The sequence below is a fragment of the Eptatretus burgeri genome, chromosome 5, assembly GCF_056783735.1.
Source record: "Eptatretus burgeri isolate ZD-2024b chromosome 5, Ebu_testis_v1, whole genome shotgun sequence".
NCBI lineage: Eukaryota > Metazoa > Chordata > Myxini > Myxiniformes > Myxinidae > Eptatretus > Eptatretus burgeri.
Genome location: NC_140965.1, coordinates 23,144,705 through 23,169,168, shown reverse-complemented (window position 1 = coordinate 23,169,168; position 24,464 = coordinate 23,144,705). Strand labels below are relative to the sequence as shown.

The 24,464-nt window shown below is 39.5% G+C and overlaps 1 long non-coding RNA gene across 2 annotated transcripts in view; it reads left to right on the top strand.

Annotated features, from left to right (window-relative positions):
• Positions 1–23,729, top strand: part of LOC147026059 (uncharacterized) — a 47,103-nt gene extending 23,374 nt beyond the window's left edge. Inside the window, exons 2-3 of one of the 2 annotated variants that reach the window (XR_015058097.1) lie at positions 1,966–2,098; positions 22,508–23,729. This is a non-coding gene — a long non-coding RNA (uncharacterized LOC147026059). Of the gene's footprint in view, positions 1–1,965; positions 4,577–22,507 lie in introns of those variants that run through there. The other variant, XR_015058096.1, reaches the window with a different exon arrangement.
• Positions 23,730–24,464: the final 735 nt, after the last annotated feature.

Sequence of the window (24,464 nt, the reverse complement as noted above, 5' to 3'; positions counted from 1 at the left end):
AAAAAATAAAAAAAAGGCGAACCATGTACATTGCTTGTGAACCATCGCCGTCTCCAGACTTGTCATTTATTTATTTTCTTCTTTTTTTTCATTTACGGATGCTTTCTGACAGTTCTTGCTTTTTCCTGGTGTAATGGCTTCGATGTCCAATGGCACACAAAATTACCATGCTTTCATATTGTCTCGAGTCACTCACCTGCATTAATTTTTTTCATTTTTTTCCATTTATTTATATTTTCATTTACGGATGCTTTCTGACAGTTCTTGCTTTTTCCTGGTGTATTGGCTTCGATGTCCATTGGCATACAAAATTAACATGCTTTCCTATTGTCTCAAGTCACTCACCTGCATTTATTTTTTCATTTATTTATTCTCATTTTTTATATTTTCATTTATGGATGCTTTCGAACAGTTCTGTGATTTTCCCCAGTGTACTGACTTCGATGTCCATTGGCACACGAAATTACCATACTTCCCCATTGTCTCGGGTCACTCACATGCATTTTTTCATTCATTTATTTATATTTTCATTTACAGGTGTTTTCTGATGGTTCTGTGATTTTGTTCCGGTACATTGGCTTTGATGTCCATCGACACACAAAATTATCATGCTTCCCCATTAACTTAGGTCACTCACTTGCATTTTTTTAATTAAAAAAAAATTATTTGTATTTTCAATTTTGGATGTTGTCCGACAATTGTGATATTTTCTGGTGTCATGGCTGTGATGTCCAACGGCACACAAACTTTCAGCTTTCTATGTCACCTGGAAGGTTCTGATCTTTAATATCAGTCAGTTAGTGAGTCAGTGAGTCAGAGGTTAGAAAGAGCTATGTGTGTGTGTGTATATGTATGTATATATATATATATATATATATATATATATATATATATATATATATATATATATATATATATATATATATATACACACACACACACACACACACACACACACACACACACACACACACACACACACACACACACACACATGGTGAATGTTTCGGTGTATAACGTTTTAGTGGTAAAATACCAGGTTGTTTAAGTTGGACAGGCTATTAAACCTCACATTTGATCTGATAAGGGCTGGCCATGAGGGGGCAGTTAATTACACGGCAAGCTCCTTTTAGAGACTGCGAAACACGCACTAAACCGGTTAGACCGTGCATTTATACCTTGCGCTGTGCTCATTCAAAGAGACCTAAACAAAAAACAAGCTCCACATCGGCACTGACATCTCTAAAGATAAAGGGTAGAGACGTTCCCTCTGAGATTCACCGCATACCAAAGCTCCTTAAACTATTGAGTACAATTTTGCGATCTCAATGAGGTTGTACAGTAAAATCCTTTTGAAATGATAATGTGCTGCATCGTTATATGTAGTTGGAAAAATCATGTCAAACAACCTCTTCGCTCATATGCTTTCCGCTATTACAACGCAACTCATACCTCTGCTTTTATAACTTTCACTATGACTCCAAGCACCTGTATGGCACTCCTTTCTCGCACCTGTATGGACACGATAATATCGTTCGTTACCTGGAAAGCTCCTCGCCCCTGGATAATATCGATATTTGTCATAATAGAGGTGTTCAAAGAAGCCCGACAGGTGCTCTCCATAGTCCAATAAATGCCAAAAGCTTGAGGCATATGTCATATGTGTATGCATATATTCCTCATGCCCTGTTTGGAGAACTCACCACTGCCAACGAGATGTCGATATCAATAAAAAAATATATATCGATTATATCTTTCATTACTTACTACATACACTTATAGATTGAAAAATTAAATCATCCTTCTTATTTCCTGCTCATTTTGAAGACTACAGGTAATCAACATGTGTATGAATCGCCATTTGTGTGTTAAAACATTCTTTTCCACCACCTGGTAGAGGATATGGCATGGTTGTTTTTTTCACAATGATTAATCTGTCGGGTGTTTGTCCCATCCCATCTCTAGTTTGCACCATCCAAAAGAAAGAAGGGGTATCGAATGGGATAGAAGGAAGAAAAGAAACGCGTCGAAGGGGGAGAAAGGATAATGTCTCCTGCAATGAAGAACGAATTCCTCCCCGCGGCGAAATTCAAGGCGGGTCAACCGATAGTCTTCGTGTGCTCTGTCTGGCCATCTGACCATTCAGGGTCGTGCCCGTCTTTTACCCCACCCGTCAACCTTCCACCCCTTCATCCTACTCGTTTTCATTATTGGGCAACATACGTTAATATCTATGTTCGAATTTAGGGGGGAAAATGGCTCGTCGTGATCACCTGGCTGGCGAGTTGGAATGACATCAGACTCTCGTCGAGTGTTTCTATACACTCTTTAAAAACCCCCTTTTTTTTACCTCTGCCACCAAAGGTGAATGAGGTTGTGTTTTCACCCCTTTCTGTCTGTTTGTTTGTTTGTGTGCAGGATATCTCGAAAAGTTGTGAACGAATCCGGATGAAATGTTGTGGACAGGTTTGGTGCATGACAAGGACGAACTGATTAGAATTTGGTGAAGATCTGAATCCGGATCTGGATACGAGAATGATTTAATCTTAAAAGTAATTTCACCATTGAGAGATTGGGTCAAAAACGATATATAGAATGACATTTCAAAAATGTATTGGGCTCGATATGTTCTTGTGGATCAGGCATTGCGTGGTGGAGGTACGCGCTCCACCAAGTGCCCTTCTACTTTAACAAATGATTTTGGGTTCATTTGTTCGTTTTGCCCTCTTACTTGTCGCTCTTTGACTAAATCAATGCAATGATACATCGCCGATCCGTTGTACGTATTTATTTTATTTCACTTAAAATTTTTCTTAGACTAATCACTTTGGGGTTCGAGGTGTGCACATGTCGTGTGCTTGTTTTCTCTGCGAGGATTTAACGAGACCATTATCCTGTCGCCTTCGGGGTCTCGTAAAAACGAGCTACTAACGGCAAACAAGACCTGCTCGAGGCGTATGTGTATGTATGTACTCTTCGTGCCCTCTTTGTAGAACCCACCACCACCAAACTCCTTCCCCAATCAGCGTAACTTTACCTGTGAGCGGGAGATACGTGCGAACACATATTTCCTCGACGTGATGATTGCGTATTGATTATAGAAGAACGTACACGGTGATGTATACGTACATGTGCCCAGTGCCGACTGTTCCAAGAGCAAAGCAGAGATGTCTGAACTCGTTGCACGGGAGCAGAATTCTCTGCTGGCACCTGTTCCTGAAAGTGGTTGCCAACAAGAAGAGGAATCTAAGGCTAATGAGGTCGACATTCAGTCCTTCACACCTGTGTCATCCATATACATTTCTGCACTCCCACCTGCAACATGTCCTGAGTGTTATTTATATGGCTAACCCCAAGATTAGTCAAAAAATAATTCCCTTACTAACAATTTATTAAAAAAAACCTATAGATTGAATATTTTACAAGGATCATTGGCGTTTCTTGGAATATTTTGAGCATCTCAGATAAGCCTAGAGGTGTGCACACTTGCCTCTGAGCAGTCGAGCCCAGGTTTCTGAGCAGTCTCGCCTGGGTTTGAATCCCGAACCAGCTATAAACTGTCACCCTGGTGTTTCACAGGCAGGTTGATTTCTCGATGTGTGTGCCGTCCCTCGGATGGATGTTAAACTGGGTGTCCTGTCTGCTCGCATTAGTTGATGGACGTTCAATATCCCACGGTGTTCTTCACGAAGAGAAGGCGACCCATCACCGGCATCCTGAACAAATTACAAATTCCTGCCGAAACATTGATCGAACGTCAGGCCTGGCCAGCCGTTTCCTGAAAGACTTGGGCCAACACTCCGGTTTTTTGTTTTTTGTTTTCTGTTTTCATTTGATTCTTGCACACTTGAAGCATATGAGCTTTTATAGCATTTGTACACAAAACATTTGCAATCACAACAAAGTGAAAATATATTACTTACATTTATATTCCATATTGCAAATATAAAAGTAGTCACATTCAATATTGTATTCAAAATACATGTCGCCATCTTTCCTGTTTATTGTAAACCAACGGATATACCCTTCAAGGACGAGTGATGGTACGGGCATTTATAGGACAGGGAGGTAACAGAACAACAAGAACAACAAGAGAATTCATAGAACACCTAAGCCAGCAGAACACAGTTTGAAAAAAAAGAGATGGGCGGGGTTTGCTAGCGGCAAATTTGATTGGTCGACAAGATGTAAGATGCTGTAATATTTTGTCGAAGTACTGCTAAACGGAAGATTTTTCAGAATCAAAAAGGCGATTTGCGTTCTCAAGTATATAATTAGTATCATGTATACTAATAAATCCTATATAATTATACATAATTAACCTCCGCCATTGAAGATGGACGGAGGTTAGTTTTCACCCATGCCTGCTTTTGTTTGTTTGTGAACAGTATTACGGAAAAACTCCTGGACGGATTTCGACGAAACTTGGTGGGGGGATTAGGTATGGTCCAACGATCATGCCAATAGATTTTGGACTTGGTCCAAAGTCCAATATGGCCGCTATGGCGGCCATTTTGAAAAAAATATTTTAATTTTTGTTTTTGCATATCTACATGTTTTAAGTGATTTCCAACCCCCCCCAAAAAAAATTGTTAGAGAAAAAAAAAATTTTGCACCTTTTTTTTTTCAAAAAAATTTTGATTTTATTTGAAAAAAAGTTGAATTTTTTTTCTCCATTTCTACATGTTTTAAGTGATTTCCAACCCCAAAAAAATTTGTTAGAGAAAAAAAAACAAATTTTGCACCTTTTTTTCAAAAAAAATTTCGATTTTTTTTTTTGGCATTTTTACATGCACGCCAATCTATACTAGTTTAGTTTATTCAATCGTGGTTCAGTGGAGTCTGATCCGTTTTAGACCTACAATGAATAGAATATCAGGTTCACTTAAGTGACCCAGCAGTATTGGCGGCGGAGGTTTTGCACTCTTCCGAGTGCTCCCCCTCTAGGTAATTTTGTGTTCTCAAGTATATAATTAGTATCAAGTATACTAATAAATCTAATATAATTATATATGATTAATTTTGTGTTATCAAGTATATAATTAGTATCAAGTATACTAATCAATCCTATATAATTATATATAATTAATTTTGAGTTCTCAAGTATATAATTCAAGTATATAATTTGTATCAAGTATACTAATAAATCCTATATAATTAATTTTGTGTTCTCAAGTATATAATTCAAGTATATAATTCGTGTCAAGTATACTAATAAATCCTATATAATTATATATAATTAATTTTGTGTTCTCAAGTATATAGTTCAAGTATATAATTAGTATCAAGTGTACAAATAAATCCTATATAATCATATATAATTAATTTTGTGTTCTCAAGTATATAATTCAAGTATATAATTAGTATCAAGTATACTAATAAATCCTATATAATTAATTTTGTGTTCTCAAGCATATAATTCAAGTATATAATTAATATCAAGTGTACTAATAAATCCTATATAATCATATATAATTAATTGTGTTCTCAAGTATATAAGGGTTGGACGAATAATGCATTTTTTCGCAAAATTCGAGGAAAACGAGTGATTTCCTTGGCCAAATTGTCCACTGAACACGAATTCGAGGAAAAATATTGGCTGCGATGATGTTTTCGGTCAGTAAATCCCAAAAATTCGAATCTAAAATAATTCGAAAAAAATAAAATAAAATCTCGAATTTTTGGCATCGACAACCATTGAATGATCCACCACTACACCAAATGTGATATTTCTTCTGTTTTCAGGGTCCTAGAATCCTAATTTACCGTTGTATTCATTGCAGGTGCTATAGTTTCCTTGTATCGTGCAGTTTGACAGTTTTTGACCTCTGTTTTGTGGACTTTCCGCTTGTTTTTAGTGGTCTGGGGAGCATATTCATTGTTCTTCAAGTATGTTACTGCATGTATTTTCAGATTAATCGATAGTCATGGAAAAAGGAACACAACGGACAACGCAGAGCCACAGGGTGAAGAAAACATTGGATGATGTGGTGTATCAAGAGAACGAAGATATCGTCTGCGGATCCAGGTTACCCTCTGGCCAAGCTGTGATTTGTCGGATAATGTATTTGTGTAAAAAGGCTGGCCTGGCCAACGCCAGATGTCTGCTGAGGAAGCATGTAAAACCGTTTCTAATGAACTCTGCGAGATATCGATACATGTGAATGTTTACCCGCTCCATGAGAATAGTGTCGCTCGTAAGTTGAAGGACTTGTACGACCAGTTCAAAATCTTCTGCAGCAAAGCGAGAGTACGAAATTCAACAAGATTGATGGTTGGTGGAAGAACGTCCGAAAATTTAATGAAATGATGACGACCAAGGCCTACGATATAAGAACTAAGGACGCAGAGTATCAGCGAAAGCTCGAAGAGAAATATCAAGTGAAAATGACGGCGAACGACGACAGATTCTATGATGATAACTGTCATGGTACATTCAAGTTCTCGTGTTGCTCGGCGGTGTCTGCGTTCTGGTTGAAGCAGAAAAACAGACGAGAGAAAAGACAAAGGTCGCTAGAAAAAAAGAAGGAGAATGAGCAAAGGCTTGGAGAGGGAACTTCGATGAGGCGACTATCGTGTTCAGAAGAAGACTCGAGTTGTGAATCTGCGACTTCCGAAGCAGCTTTTGATGAGATTTACCCAACACCAACTGATACTAGTCGTCCTCTGACCAGACAGCACACAGCGGAGCAAATCAACGAAGACGACTAGCAAAAACAAATTTTTCCAGAGGTGAAAATAAGGAAAGGATGAAAACAGATCAACGAAAACGTAATTCGAACCACTATACAATGCCTTGCGGATTATAAAGTAAGCACAAACGACCTAATGGGCATCATAGTATCTGTTGCTAACGGCATTTTCGAGCAACAATGGCAGCCTACGAGTGAAGACGATGAGGATGAAGAGGAGAGCACGCAGGATGAATCGGATGAGACGACGATGCCTGCCAAACGCCGGAGAGTGAATACAGACCTTGATAATGTATTTCCTAGTAGAAGGACTCTCATGCGGTATCTGGAAGACGCATCTTACATGAATCTGAAAATGGTTGCTGAGCTGATGTTACGAAAGGAGGACCAAGTAGTCACCGTTGGGATCGATGACACAACGAAGGCGGCGGGTTGTCGGTTGTATGACGTCAAAACTGATCATATCACGGTTGCTGGGCCAAACCTATCATGACAAACCATCACAACCTTCACAACAAAGAAACTTGCCCTGCTGAAAAAAGAGGAGCTGAAAAGGAAAAAAGCTGGAAAGACTGAAAATTTTAGATGAGTGCAAGCTCCATGGTGGACCCCTCACTCCAGATTCACTGAATCTTGTGAACGAACTAACAGAGAAACAGCTAATAGCTGAAATCAAATTCCTCCGGTGCACTACAGCTCCGGACATCAGGCAAAGGAGGAGAGTGAAAGTGGAGGGGGCATACAAAATGCAGAAATTCACTACAATGGAACTCAAGCAATCCATTAGGAATGCTATCAAACTGGAATCAGTCATCATGTCGAATATTGACGAACTGTTACTGAGTTTTCTGAACTGAGTTGATCTGGTTACATGTTTACATGATGTTTGTTCCAAAAATCCCATTGAAATCACTGAAAAAGAGCGTTAGTTCGTTTTTGTGCATTTTTCGACTATTTGGCCTTCAGAATCGTGATCAGCGTGCTCAAAAACATACTGTTTGACTTTTTTGAATGGTGGTAGAGGAGAAAATGCAGATATGGAAGAAAAAAAATCTCATTTTTGGCGTCCATTTTGAATTTTCCGAATTTACTGAAAACATTGTCACAGGCAAATTTCGTTGTCACATTCGTACTCAGCATGTAATTTGGTCATAAAAAAAAAACACCCGTTTCAAAAAAATACCCCGATTTGCCCAACCCTAATATAACTCAAGTATATAATTATTATCAAGTATACTAATAAATCCTATATAATTATATATATAATTAATTTTGTGTTCTCAAGTATATAATTAGTATCATGTATAGTAATAAATCCGATATAATTATATAAAATTAATTTTGTGTTCTCAAGTATATAATTCAAGTATATAATTAATATCAAGTGTACTAATAAATCCTATATAATCATATATAATTAATTTTGTGTTCTCAAGTATATAATTCAAGTATATAATTAGTATCAAGTATACTAAAAAAAAAATGACAGTTTTTACAGCCATTTTTCCCTGTGGTTGGCTTTTTCTTGAGGCAATGTTTTATGGCCGGATGCCCTTCCTGACGCCAACCCTGGTCGCCTCTTACGACACACAGGGATATGGTACACCTATTCTAACCGGGGCATACACCGGGACCAGTACACTGGTACTCATTTTGCCGACCTCGGAAGGATGAGGGGCTGAGTCAACCCCCTGGTGTTAATTCAGCAGCCAACGGGGCTTGAACTCAGGACCCTGGGATCCCAAGCCACCACCCTAACTATTAAGCCAACACCAGGCTTAGTATCAAGTATACTAATAAATCCTATATAATTATATATAATTAATTTTGTGTTCTCAAATATATAATTCAAGTATACTAATAAATCCTATATAATCGTGTATAATTAATTTTGTGTTCTCAAGTATATAATATCAAGTGTACTAATAAATACTATATAATTATATATAATTAATTTTGTGTTCTCAAGTATATAATTAGTTTCAAGTATACTAATAAATCCTATATAATTAATTTTGTGTTCTCAAGTATATAATTCAATCTAAATTAAATAAACATTTTTAAGGTCGAAGAAAATCAAAACATTTCATCAGAAGCTTACCGCCGTTGATGCAGCATCTTTTACACCACCTTATTTCTTTTTTAACAGTTGCATTAGCTATCCGTGCCTGTTGTTTGTGTCCTTTATGACATCGTTAAAAACAGTTAGTTTCCTGCTTGGAATCATTTTAAATTTTGTTTGACTGCCAGACAGGCAGACAGACTGAAAAAAAAATGATCTCTCATCTCTGTGCACGCGCACTTGGGATGGATTCATAGCCAAAGTAGTGCTAAACTACCGATTTGTTTTCCGATTCATGTTCAAAACATAACATTCAATTTAAATTAAGTTGTTCCTTGATCATAAACTGACCTTTGTTGACAGAAAGACAGACAGACAGAATGAACCAAATGCTTAACCCCGTTTTTCACTTCGCACTCACAGAGTAAAAACAATCCCTCGACGAATGGAATAAACGGAGACGACAATTCCATGAGTGCGTTTGAAGCGCCACCCGCTGAAATGCCATGACATCATCCAGCACAGCAAATACTTTTGGAAGAGTTTACTTTCAATTTGGCCAGATGGAATAAAAGGAAATTTAAGTAAATATCGAGGCTGTAAACAGAATTGCAAGAAATTGTTAGTTATACCGATGAAGTTTGACGAAGCGTGATGATACACAGAGTGGCAATCGTGACAGAAATCAGGACAGACACCGTCATGCTCTTTATATAGATGACAAAACTTAAAAGTGAAGTTACTGGAATGTTACCATAAGCACACGAAGGGTTATTATTGGTAAGAAATTGCTGAACTTTCTTTTGCACATTGAGAAAGTTATGGAATTAATTATTATATGTTGATCCAACAAATGGAACACATACTTCAATCTTAGAAAATTCTAGTCTCACCCTTTCGCTCCAGAAGGATCTTCAAACTGACCCACCTGTCTGTTTCCATGGTCAGCCACTGGAGAGCTTTCGTCTCTTGAACATAATGGCCTCATCATCAGTCATGACCTCTCCTGTGCCAAAGCTGGCCTCCAAAGGCAGACGCAGACTGGGCATCATCCGTCGATCGATGTCTTCCTTGGAAAATCAAAGCCACTCACAGTCTACAATGTCTTTGGCCATAGCTTAATGAAGTATTTCAATTTTTATTGTTAGGAAACACCAACATCAAAGTTGAAGGACAAAACAGAGGGAGACTTGGACAAACGATGGGTGTGTGGAGGAATATGAATCAGGGTTGCGTCCTGCTCTTTTCTATGGGCTGGTGCCCCAGTATTATATCTGTCTTTCATGGATTCTGTGGAATTTAAACTCTCAACACAATTGGAATCTCTTGGGCCGAGGCCAAGGCACAATGCCTGCTGCTTTCACAATTCACATCACACGTCGGTAGTCTATATTTTAATGCCTCTTCTCCCATATTGCTCCATCTGCTCTCTCAGTCTTCTAACCCTCCCCAGCACCTCCAAGGTGCACATATTCTTCGAGTAACTCCATTCTTGTTAAACTTCCAAAATCCAGGTGAACTGCACACCTAAACTCCTTTGTTCCTCGAGTCCCCCATCTACGGAACTGCTCTCCAGATATCATTCTTTCCCACTTTTCCCTCCAGCATTTCAAGCAAGCAGTGCATTGCTCCCTCACATCATCCTCCCATCCTGACCAATGATATTTATTTACCCCATTGACCCTTTCTAATCCAACCCTCTTAATTGCTGGTTTCAATATTTCTTTTCTCGACAAGAGCAAGATTCATAGAAGAGCATGGTTCAATCGACAGTTGGGCACAACCTGCAAGGGAATAACGAAAAGGGTGGGTTATAGATGGTGGGTTATGAAGGGTTAATGGGGGTAATACAGATGACCTGAGGTGGCAGTGCACTGCTTGGTTGAGCACTTCATTACATGGAGCATGCAGGATCAAACCAGGTCATGACACCTCGATGACAAGAACTCTTATCAACCACTGGTAAAGGTAAGGCCTTTCTCTGCAGCATCTTTTAAATGACTGAAGAACATTCAGAGAAATGTGTTTAATGCCAAGAAGAACAAAATAGAATTTATTTTTGTTGATATTGAAAACACCATGTTATATACACCATGTATACTGTGTTAGAAAAACATGTTTGTGGTACATTTTACAAGTTCAATTTAGTGTAAATTACAAAGCATGAAATGCATGCGTTTGTTTTGATCTTGAAACAGGTTCCCTGTCTGCAGCACAGACATTGTGATTGTTCATCGCGAGCTTGATCTGTGAAGCTCCAGTTGCGTAAACAAGAAAAAGAGCAATCAGAGATTGCAGACCCTCGCCAGGACTTCTTTTGACTGGTGTATTTTATGGGTTTTAGGGTAAATCCAAAATGGCTGCCAAACCATGTGACCTATGACTTCATATGTGTGAACCTTTTGTTCTTCATGCACAGGCTGTCGTACTTGTAAAGTTTCATCTCGATCTGTTCAGCCATTTCAGAGAAGAAGATTTTTGAAGGTTTTTTAAAGCAACAATATGGCTGCCAAATCATGTGACCGATGAAGTCATCAATTTTTTTTTTCTGTGAACCATTCTACATATGCAATTATGACATCATAACGAAGGCACCGATGACATCCTGAAAACAAAAAAAAAAAAAAATCGCACTCATTCCCCATGAGGAGTACTTGCTATGTGGCAAGTTTCAATTTTTTCCTGAGTGATACAGAGGTCCAAACTTTTTGTGTTTTTCCAACATGACTGCCACACCACGTGACCTATGACGTCATGCTTATCATTAAAACATTCTACATGTGTATTCGCACCAATGGTGAAAATTTCATCTCAATCTGACAAGTGGATGCGGAAAAAAAAAACACGAAAGTTCTGTGCAGACAGACAAACAGATAAACAAGAAGACGTCATGCAGAGCACGATACTTGCGAAATCCATAAAACAAATTTGACCTCAAAAATAATTTCTGGTTGAATACAATGACCAAATATACAACGCCTCTTCAAAATTCAAGCCAATCGGATGAAAATTGAGGATTTTAGAAATACCACCTTAGTTGTTGACCTTTGGCCTATGTTGACCTTTTGACCTCAAAAACAACAGGCTTCTTCCTGATAACAAACTCCACCATGTGGTGAAGTTTGGTGAAGATCAGTTTAAAATTGTGACCTGTAGGTGACAAACAGACAGACAGACAAACAGATACATAGACAGAATAACAAAATCCACGAACCAATATACTTTTTAAATCTTTGATTTTGCAAGTAACAAACAGACAGAGAGGGGTAAAAATATAACTTCCTTCACCTTCGGTGGCAGAGGTAACAACTTTTAAATATTGTTGGAGTAACAAGGGATTTCGAACCTATTATGTAATACATTGATTCTACTTACTACACAACCGGGAAGTTCTCCAAGTGGAAAACAGATTGAAGCACAAAACCAAGGTCTATGTCTCCTCCGGCAAGGTGGAACTGCACGGAGAACTCTGAAATCTTCGTTTGGCTTGAATCTTTTCCTTTAAAAAAAAATTAAAAATCCAACAAGTATGGAATCTTTCCTTGAACAAGCATCTTCAGCCCATGAGAACGACACACAAGTCATGATGCTTCAATGTAAACGTGATGACTGGTGTTGACTTCCATTTCACAGTGCACTTCACCATGTTCGGCCAACAGATTTTGTCGGACGATTCTTGATGGCTCTGGAATGGTTCCTGCCTGACTTGGTGAGTCGAGACACCGACATGAACCAAGTTTGTGGACATAAATGAGATGAGAAGGTTCCAGGGTTGTGTTGTCATATGGTGAGCTAACTTATTTGGGAGTTTGTGATGTCATTTATTGGCCATTTCAAGAGTGCTCTTTATTAATGAGGCTGAACCAACTGACCTCAATCTTCTGGCCAAGGGAAATAATCAGATTACTTCAGAACAGCCCACAAATTAGTTAATCGTGAAGAATATAAACTGTATAGTGGTGCTGGTACAAAGTTATCCTCAACACTATCCAGGAGGCACCTGCTTATGCTTTGGGATTTGAAGTTTGTAAATGCACTTAATACCTCACTTTGCGCTTCCCCATGGAATGCTGATTCATTATAGAGCTCTTTGTACTGGAGAATTTATTTTAGTTAAAAAAATAAAACAAAAAAAATGAAGAAAATCCATAGCACGCAGCGCTCGCCGAAGAATCGTACCTGCTACCGTTGTTTGTGTGCACACGCTCTGAGCCAATCTGGTGGAAGTGGGTCGTCCGTTAGATTGGGCTATGTCACCCATTAGAACAATTCTCAACAATGCAGACAGGATAAAAGATTCTGCCCAGTCCACCACTTCGTTTCCAAAAACAAAATTAACTCGTTCAAGGAGCAGTTTGTCGGAGAAGATGGAGAGAGAGAGAGTTGGTTCAGCTTAGTTCGACAGCTTTAAGCGCTGCGGTAACGTACACAGCATTCATATCAGTGGTGATGCTGCAAGCACTTTTTGGCCGTTATTTTACTCTAAAATTTGGAACTGTATAAGGTTTTGAGTGTATTCACGAGCATCTTGAATTGGAATGTCTTTGACAGCACATTCATCTTCTGAATGACCACACTGCAAGTGTTAAGGTGCTTCGAGCCTTCGACGGGATTTAATGACAATATAAAAGATGGAATGAGATGAAAATTAAAATAAGTGAGGATTTATTTTTGAAGATAAAGGGAATCTTCTTTCGTTGCAGCACAAGGCTGCAGGGTGGCATCATTGGCTGAGGGTGTGGCTGTGCCACTGATGCAATGCCCTCTCCTGGTTATGGTAGGAATTTGTAAGTTGTAATTTGCCCATGGTGCCGGTGAGAGCTCGCTTACTTTCCGTGAAGGACACCATGGGATCTTTAACTTCCACAAACTAATGCCGGTAGACGGGGTGCCAGTTTAACGTCCGTCCGAGGGACGGCACACATATTGAGGAATGACCCTACCTGTGAAACACCAGGATGACATTTTATAGCTGGGTCGGGATTCAAACCCAGGCTAGACAGCTTAAAAGTGAGTGTGCGTACCTCTCGGGCCTCAAGGCAATCGTGTCAGCCTGGTAGAAGAAATAAGGATGTCAGAATTGTGCTGAGTTGATGTCATGGGTGGTCACTGGTCAAGCTTAAATCTCCATTCTCTCGTGCCTGGCCCCCCTCTCCTGCAAAGTGGATATTCCACAAAAGGTACTCTACCCTGAAAACTCTTTTTCTAATTTATGTTTTCTAATCCATTGTATGTTCTGGAAGGCAATTGTTTCGAGAACACAATTTGAAAACGAAGGGACATATTAAAGTTATTATACCAGCTGGCCTGTATTAACATCTTTATTTTCATTACTTCTACATTATAGTCGAGTCTACATAATTAGAATACCTGGCTGCTTTTAACCATTCTCTCCAATTCAGATTATACCAATTTGGACAGACTAGTTTATTGGGAGTACCAAGCATTTCAGGCTGGGTAACCTATTGTTTTTCTTCTCTTTATTCAACCTGGAACGTTTTTAGATCCTCGTGGAGGATCTCTTAGTCTTACTCACGTTGTTGTTCTTCATCTTCTTCTTGTGGACTTTTTTGTTTCACAGCCTACAGTTTTCATCGGATCTTCGTGAAACTTGCCATGTATATGCAGAAAGCCCACGCGCAGCCAGTAACCATCTCCGATTTTGGAAATTCTTCCGAGGAAAAAAAAGTTGATGTCATAATATCGCCGCTAATGGAAATCGCCAACACCATTATCTCCGAAACTAGGCAAGCTTTTGAATTTTGTTTGGGGGAATCAAGCTGGGCATTAGCACAGATAATTTATAGCAAACCTGATACATCACAATGACGTCATATTCATTTTTATGACGTCATTATTAAGAGGACGAGGATCTTAGCTCATTTGAGCCTGTTCTTGTTAATTTGTTTGTTTGTCTGTCTGTCTGTTTGTCCGTGCAGAACTTTAGTGTTTTTCTCTACAACCGCTTGTAGGATTGAGACGAAATTTTCAACATCGGAGCGACTACTCATGTACAATGTTTTAATCTTATTATGAGGTCATAAATCACGTGGTGTGGCAGCCATGTTGGAAAAAAAACAAAAAACTGTGGACCTCTATCTCTGAAACTGCACCAAGGAAAAAATTGAAACTTGGCACTTGGCAAGTACTCCTCATGAATAATAAGTGATTTTTTAATGAGTGATAATAAGTGCCTTCATTATGACATCATAATTGCATATGTAGAACGCTACATCTGATGAGTATGAACATTTTTGATTGTCATCTCAGGATAAAATTGTCCACAGAAAAAAAATGAGGATGTCATCGGTCACACGATTCGACAGTCATATTGTTTGTTTATTTTAAACCTTCAAAAATCTTCTTGTCTGAAGTGGCTGAACAGATAGAGGTAAAACTTTACACTATCACCGCCTATCCATGAGGAACAAAAGGTTCACATATATGATGTCATAGGTCACATGGTTTGGCAGCCTTATCGGATTTACCCTAAAACCTATTTTTAAAAATCTTCTCCAGAATGGCTAGACAGATCGAGGGGAAATGTCAAACAAATGTTCCTCAAGCCCTGGGGATACCAGGACATTCATGAAAAAATGATGTCACATGCTCTGGCGGCCATATTTGATTGAGCGAAAATCTTAAAAAAAAATTATTTCTCCTGAGCCACTTAATCAATCGACATGAAACTTCACTCTCATGATCTAGTATTGGCATGGAATGTATGTTTTAAATTTCAACCTGATCGGACACATGGTCTGGCAGCTAGAATTATTTAATATTTTTGATCTAGGTTCTTTTTGATTTTTTTGTCATGTTTTTTTAATAAGGTTCACTTGACTGTGCCTGGATGGGTTTCAGGGTAGAGGAGTAGCTGCTGAAATGCAAATCCTATCCAGGTTCCTCCTGATGACTTCATCTTTGGTTTTTGCTTGTTTGGGTTCCTCCTGATTACTCCAATGCAGGGCTTCACCTATTTGGTCTTCGATTTGATTTGAATTGAATTTATTTTGAAATTAATTTTAATAATAATAACCGTCATGTGTCAGGGTCAAGTGTCCAATCAAAGCGGGACATCTTGGTATCCGGTCATCACTGCCAGCAGTTATAAAGTGGCATTTCTAGTTATGTCTCTTATTGATTACATAACACACCATTACACAAACACCACACAAAATAAGTCCTGGTGAGGGTCTGCAATCTGCTGATTGCTGCTTTTCTTGTTGTAATCGTTTCCAGGAATGCGGTTGCACATGAAAACTCAAAGATGGTCACTTTTTAATGGCAATAAAAGCCAAAATTTCATGACCGGAGCAGTCATGGTGCTTGGTGAGTCAAGATAGCAAAAGAGCATGTTGAAACTTTATTTACTACTGTCACGTCCCCGAGGCTTTCTGTTATTATTGTATGGTCGAATGGACCATTGCTTACTGTGAACGAGTCGCATTAAAGGATTTCTGAGTCGTAGTTATGCTTCCTTAACAATCCTGGTCACAAGAATATTGTCAATGGCGCTTTCACAAAGCAATGGTGATAATCTTTTACATGCGGGACTCAAAAAAACAGGTGTTGAGCTCGTTGGACACATTTTTATTGAAAATCAGCATTTATTGTTCAAATAAATCTATAATCTCAGGCAATGAATATTGATAGAATTTATGGAATTTTCAGCAAATTGGGAAGAGTGGAGTGAATAGAAACGATCCTTTCAAATTCAGATTCCACATTAGAAACTGGATCAGACTCAAACATGAACCGTATCAAGCTCTAAACAAAACACTGCTGTTGACGTATGGTGCTATAATCTACGTAGTGTGCACACAATGACTACACTACACATTACAAAATAATTCAGTGAGTAGGGAATGACTGAATGAACAATAGGTATTCTATAATCTACATGAAGCAGATATTGAGCTGCAGTACATTTCAAAATTCTGCACACAACCACAACACCACCCACAAACATGAGGGGCGTGAAAAAGTTATATTAACGAGATACATACTTAAAATTAGGTTTTATTTATTTTCAATGTTAAAATATATTTCCCGACTACTAATTTGAATTATTTAATGGTCTCACCTAGGTCGGCTGGGAAAAATATTTTGGTAAAGGTCTTTACGAATCGGCTGGCCAAGGCCTGATGTATGACTGGAGCCGATTTGAGTAGGGATTTGTAATTTGTTCAGGGTGTTGATAACTCGTGAAAGACTCAGTGGTATCTTTAATCTCCACCAGCAAATACTAGTAGACGGAACACCCGGCTTAGTACGGCCTTCCGAGGGATGGCACACTTTATGATGCAAAGACCAATCCAACAGTTTATAGTCAAGTCATTAATGAAACACAGACCAGAAATCTCAAAGGTAAGTGTACGACCTCTACACCACCCCGTTGAACCTCATGCATGTTACTAAATATTCAATTACAGACTCATCAAATCAAAGACCAAATACTGCATTGGAGTCATCAGAAGGAACCTGTATTTAAGCAAAGAATAAAGATCGAGTCTTCTGGAGGAACCTCCATATGATTCGGGTTTCAGCCACTACTCCACCCTCAAGCCCAACCAGGCACAGCCAATTGAGCCTTACAGACATCTTATTTGTAATAATTCACTTCTCCATAGACATAGAGATAGAGAAAGAGAGAACTAAGAGTAGAAGAGGGATAAAAGAGAGGAAAAAGAAAAAAGAAGCAAGAATTAGAATGAATATAGAGAAAGCGGTGTGAACGATAAAGGAAACGAGTTTTAATGACTTTTGATGGTATTATTATTTAAACAATTCATCATGTGCATCTTCCTGATGTTTTAACGTTTTATTTTGAATTCACTGAATACTTATCGGTTAACACTTGAACGGTGAGATCGTTTTGAAAGCTTCAACAATTGAGTTGATTTGATCGGTTGATTACCATTTGAGCACCTGAACTCATGATGCTCATGGAATCCCAGGTTCAAATCCGATAAATATACTGGATTGATTTTGCAAAGAAAACCATTCCAAAAGAACCAAAGGTTGAATGAGAAAACTAATTAACTTGAAAGAAAGCTACGACTGTGACACACAATCATGAAGTGACGTCATCGGTGACACACAATTGATGATGATGATGATGCAAACGACTGTTTCTCAAAATCCGCACGCACATAGCCAAAGGAGAGCGAACAATGTACGATTAAACTATTGGGGGCTTATCCGGCCTGCACCTCTTCCAGTCTCACTCAAGGCCTCAAGTGTGTTAAAACGATGATTCCACGAGTCAAGGAAGAAAGGAAGAGCCAAAATTAATTGATTCAAGTATTTTAAAGGCCTGATACGCCAATTGTTGTCGTTACGGTCTGTGAAACAGTTTCTCGTTTCAACTACTTATTGATGTGTGATGATATTTCCATGCATCTCCTCCATGGACCTCTTCTGGAGGTAAATAAATGGTTAAAGTTCAAACTTTTTATATATTTTTTAAAAAGTTCAGTTATTTCCATCTCCCTTCGCTTAATGTCGTTCCCTTAACCTGTGCAACCTCCTTGTCTCATTGGTCAATGAATGCGAACATCCTTGTAGAGCTCCCTCTGCTGTCCATGCACGATCCGTTGAACCTTTGTTTTGAGTTTGCTTTGTTGAAGTTTTCTTTATTTATTTATTTATTTATTGTTGCTTCTGCCGATTTGAGACGGATAATGGGAATGAAGTTAAAGGCTGAATCGTTCTTCAACAGGTTTACTCTGGACCCTGCACCAATCCAAAACAATGAAGAAAAAGCCTAAATGATATGTCAACGTCTTCTCATCTCTCATCAATAATGATATAAAAGGTATAATTGGTGCATCAGGTGACATCTATTGAATGCACGAGGGCAGGTTTATGGCGTCATAATGATTGCATTTCAAAGTAAACTACAGTATTTGAAAAAAGTAAACGACAGTATTTACAAATCAGTAATGGATGGGGTGTGCTAAAAGGCACCACTGACTGTCACATTTACAGCCCCGTTTAATCCCACATTATTGTGAAGTTGGCTGGGGAGGAAAATTTCCCTCAAGAGTTTTACGATCCGGGTGGCTAGGTCCGAGATTAGACCGGAGCTGGGTAGCACAGGGATTTGTAATTTGTTCAAGGTGTTCGTGATAGGTCACCTACTCATCGCCGGAGGACACCGTGGGATCTTTAACGTCCATCAACCGGATCCGAGCAGATGGGACACCCGACTTAGCCTCTATCTGAGGGACGGAGCACCATTCCGACAGTCAATAGTTGAGTCAGGAATCTAGCCCAGACTAGGCATCCCAAATGTAAATGCACACCTACCCCTGCTCTGCACCAGGTAAGTGGGTATAACTGCGCTTCCTCTGCATGACGTAAATAGGTAAGTGCGCCACCTCTGCACCATCCTGCCAGCCATGCGATGCCACTGAGCAGTGCCATTGTAAATGACGGTCATCATTTGATAATTTCACATCGATGGACAATTTAGATACCAATTACTATTCCCTCGTCCATTGGTGAGTTTTAGAATTTTTTTCCAAGATACCCAAAAAGTGACTGATGTGTAGCAAAGTGTTGAATGAATACAAGATCTGCGCAAGCCACCATTTAAATTTTCTCACTTCGACGATAACATGCAATATTGAACAGCACTCAGTAGGTCAGGCCTGATAAGATCTGTGACTTGCTGTGTCAGGTCAGGCCAGATTAGATCTGTGACTTGCTACAGGTATCATATCATGTAAACCTGTACTAACCTGTTCCATGGTCGGGTTGTCGGTGACTAAACCGTCTCCCCCACCAGGTTTTTTGGTGAGGAGGGTGTTTGGATATGGACACCCAGCAGGATTAAAAACAAAACCTGTCAAAGGGTGGAGGAGCTCGTTGTGAACCAACGGCCATCCATATCTCGTGCCCAACTGTGTCTGTGGACGTCCTCCTGCAGTTGAGCTACTTTTTTTTTAGGAGGTCGGTGGCAGGATTTGCACTCTGGCCACCGTAAAACCCTTCACTCCACAAAACACAAAAACGCAAAGAAAACTGAAAACCCACTCCGTGGGAGTACCTCCTGTGCAGCTTCCCTTCGCAGGGCAGCTCACCGGATGATGGGATTGGGGCAAAGCCTTCGGGACCCCCAATCTTTGATGATAGGAGGGAAACCACGGGGTAACCTTCCCGGGTCAGATTGCGGTAGAGTGTGTCGGAGTGATGCTAAGGTGTCGTCCACCAGACGGCGATCTCCTTGGGTTAACCTGAGTCGGTCCCTTCGGGTGCGTGCCTGGAATGTCATCCCGAAGAGAGGATGATCACCTGTCTCTGTTATCATCTGACCTCAAGCGTTTAAACATGGGCATTGCAGCACTCTCTGAGGTTCAGAAACCGGATTGTGGTGAGATAATGGTGGGTGGTTACACCTACTATTGGTCTGGTCGCTCTGATGGTTACCATACCCAAGGAGTTGTGTCCAATAAGCTGACTCCAATGATAATTATTGAGGTAACACCGGTCGACGAGCGTATTATGAGACTAAGGATTCGTCACTCCTTGGGTGTCATTTCCCTGGTCTCTGTCTATGCTCTGACTGAGGCGAGTGATTTCACCGTGAAGGACACATTCTACGCCACGCTCGAGTCTGTGGTTGATCAGTGCCCCAGGCGAGATACTCTTCTAGTCTTGGGGGATTTCAACGCATTGACTGTAACTGATAGGGATAGTTATGAGACGTGTGTTGGTCCCCATGGGTCTGGAACTGTGAACTAGAATAGCACTAAGTTCCTTGACTTTGCAAGAAGTCATGGACTTAGGGTGGCTGGTTCATGGTTTCAGCGCCCACAAGCTCATCGCTGGACTTGGTGTTCCAACGCTGGTGGTGTGGCAAAAGAGATTGACCATGTGCTCTTTGATGGTCGCTGGAGGATGATCCAGAACTGCAGGGTCTACCGGAGTGCTCAGTTTCTCAATACTGACCACAGGTTGTGATAGCAACTCTAAAGTTGCAACTTATATCAAGCACAGCAGCCAAGTATCAGCGGAAGCTTGGAGGAGGCTCAGCTCGTGAGGGTGCAGCCAAAGGGAGAGAGAAAAAGAGAGCCTCACTGCTGCAGCCTTTATTAACCATGGGAATGCCACCCAGCTTCCACACCTCCCAGTCAGGGCCAGTGTTGCCTACCAAAATGAGCCAGATGCCATAACCACAGCTTTGCCTGGTCACAGAGGCTCAGTGATGTTACAATGACACTTATACCTGGTTCGGAGCAAAACTGGTTTCAGACGACCCGGGAGGCACACGACATCAGTACGAAAGATTCATGACATCGGGAATAGGCCGCTTGGTTGTACAACCATATCACGACGCAGCGCGCAGCGCGATTATCCAAGACTGCTTTTTCTGTCGCATGTGTTTACAGGGTGAGCGCTTTGCCACCTCGTGCTTTGTGATTGTGTCTGCCCTTCACTGGAGGAGAGATCTGATCGGCTAATTGATATTTCCCCATCACGAGCCGCCATTTGCAAAGTTTGGTTAAACTTGTGAACTTTCAGCTGTTTCTGAGTGTGGCACACAATCTGCTTTAATCTGCAGAAGACTTTAGCTTTTTTAGTTAAAAGTATCTTCCGCCGTGATCATTTTTGGTAAGTATAATATTATAAATCGATTTTATATGTGTCTTAGCTTTTGTTTTTTGACGTTTTTAAGATCACACAATCCATGATGTGTTACTGTTACTGGTGTGCTGGAATCTATATAGTCACATTCAATGGAAACTCTCCCGGGCCCGAGCCCTTCGGGGCCACTCGAGTGGTTCGAGCGTTGGACTCGGGAACGTGTATCTGACGATCGAATCCTGTGGCACCCGATTTCATCATTCGTTTATCACGTTTAGCTGTCGCTGATATGGCCCTGATCGTGTGTACAAATCGACGGTAAATAATCAATTCATTTTTCCATGGGACTGGTGAAAAAAAAACACCTGTCTGTGGCAAAAAGAGGAACTCTGTAAAAATTACTTTGGACAAGTTTAATTGGTTCAGAACCTTTTTAAAATATTTTTCTGGTGTGGATAATGCTTCGGCCGTTCGGGTCCGACGAATTACCGCATTGTACCGCAATGTAACAAATTAAAAGTTCCACTGCCCTTAAAAAAGCCTCAATTAATATTATTTTTTTATAATATATTATTTTTTATGTCCTCTTTTAACGAGTTAGGTCTAACCAAAGGCAAAAGGAAAACAACTGTCAGTTATTGTTCGCCGAAAAATGTGAAGTTTTGTCATAAAAAAAATATGAACCCTTTGGCCGCCGACAAACTGCCACTTGCAACAATGAAGCCTTCATTGCGGTAGTTTGTCACTTGGGGGGTTCTTCAAGTTTTTCGGTGCACAATTGTTTTCCTTTGGTAAAATGGTTATCAAAAGACATGAAAATAACTTTATATTATTAAGAATAATATTAATTGAGGCTTTTTAAGGGCAGTGGAACTTAAAATTTGTTACAAGCTGCTTCGAACACTGGTGTACTAAATTGTTTTTATTTTCTAAAATAAGGGTGACGTCCAATGCTGTGATGTCCACATACAATTTGTGTGGAAAGAATGGGAAGAGACCTTTCCGGAACCTGAATTTTTATAAAGTTGTCAGAGGTAATGAATTCTGCTAAATGACAGTTTATAATGTGCATGACTTGAGTGTAATTCACATTGCGAGTCTTGTTTGATGATCATAAAGCCCAATATATACGAAGTGGAAATTCTTATTATTTTTCAGACAGTACCATGGCCAGTCAGCCAACAGTAACAGAGGCGGCTGTGGACACTGCCATATCAAAACACTTGAAATATGCCCCTGATCGGCGTGGAGGTGCACGCAGGAACAAGCCCTCATGTAATAATAACGAGTAACAGCAACACGCTGTGCCAGCCGTCCACGTCCTTGATTATTAAGAATTTGCAGCATAGTTAATTGTCATGTTGTATGTTGGAAACCCAGCTGAAGTTTACATTGTGAAAATATTTACATGTACTTTTATGCAGATTGAAGTTATTTTATTTTCTTGTGAAATTAAGATTGAAAACACCCAATAAATTAATTTTTTTGTGCTTTGGAATTATTTATGTGAGATGCATTCAAAATTGTGTTTTCATACTTAATGATGTTAGATTTATATTTTTTCTTTGTATGAATACACACACATCGATATATATTTTGTCTCATTGATTTGCCTGATTGTAATTCAGTTTTATATAATTTTATGCACTGTTCATATCATGTCAAGTATCATCTGTTTAAGTCTTTTTGCACCTCATTATATTGATGCCCGCTGTGGGACATAAGTAAAAATATTTTGACGTTATATATATCATAGAGAAATTCTATCAGAAAGGTGTTTGACTTCCCAAGTAGGACCCCATATTGTACTCTTTTACCAGTTATTGCTGAATTTCTACCTATTGAATGTCAACTATAATGTCGTATAGCAAAATTTAAATGTGGTTCTTTGTCTTCTCATAATTCTTACCTGAGGTTGCTTAATTATGAATCTTGTAACAATGGGTAGTATGTCATCAGTAGCTAAAACTTTTAATTACATTTTATATAAATGCAAGTTATCGGTCAATACCTTTTATGCTCCTAATGCCCATAATGTATGCAAGGATAGAATTATCAGCAGTTTTATTAACACTGCATGATGATGTTGTTGTACTTAAAGGTGCCTTTGTGCAGTCAATTATATTTGAGAAAGAAGCTCCACAGTTCCTCTCTGGAGTAGAACTTTCTGAATTTGAATTGTTAACCGTGCTTTGCCAAAGTGAATTTGTCAAAAAGGTATTTGCGACTTTTACCAATGTGGTATTTCTTTGTATTCCCCAATTTTAGTATATGTTTCTCAATTGCAATTGTATCTACTTTTATTTATTGTACGTTTGTATTTTAGTGTGCTTTTTTGTTACGAATAAAGATATTATTATTGTTAATACTGCTTGTATATTTTTGCCGCAATCATGCTCTGCGTGATACGTGATAATAAATGATTATGAATTACAGTTTTTTTTTCAAGTTGTGGTCAGTATGCATTACTGTGCAACGTATAATGATGTTGCAATACAACTTCAATGTTTTGATAATGGCACCGGTGGAACAGCAGTGCTCCGCTGGCCCCAGACCTACGGGTCGAGGGCTCCATCAAGCTGGAAGCTGAAGGGTGTCATGCACTGCAATGTTAGTTTCTTTGGCGTGCAAAGAAAAGGGTAAAAACAAAAACTCCATTTTATGAACGTTGTGATAAAGTTGAAAAACAATGTCATGCTTCAATGTTGTGACAACGTTGAAATCTGACGTCATGGGTGTTGCAAATACAACTTCCCACTGACCCAATTCTGACGTCAGGATACAACCAGAACACGACGCTGCAACAACGCCAGATTTCAACTTTGTCACATCGTTGAAATCTGACGTCATGGGTGTTGCAAAAACAACTTCCCACTGACCCAATTTTGACGTCAGGATACAACCAGAACACGACGTTGCAACAACGTTGTGTGCCTGCTGGGGAGGGGGAACACCTGAAGGGACATCCTTATCCTGCGTAACCACTAAATTGGACAACACCATCCCCCAGTGGTGGTACAAAGGACAATTTCACACTAAACACCGACCATAATACAGGAAAAAAAAAAGTCATATAATTTCGTGTGAATGTAAACGGAGCCAAAGCCTCATTTCCTTAC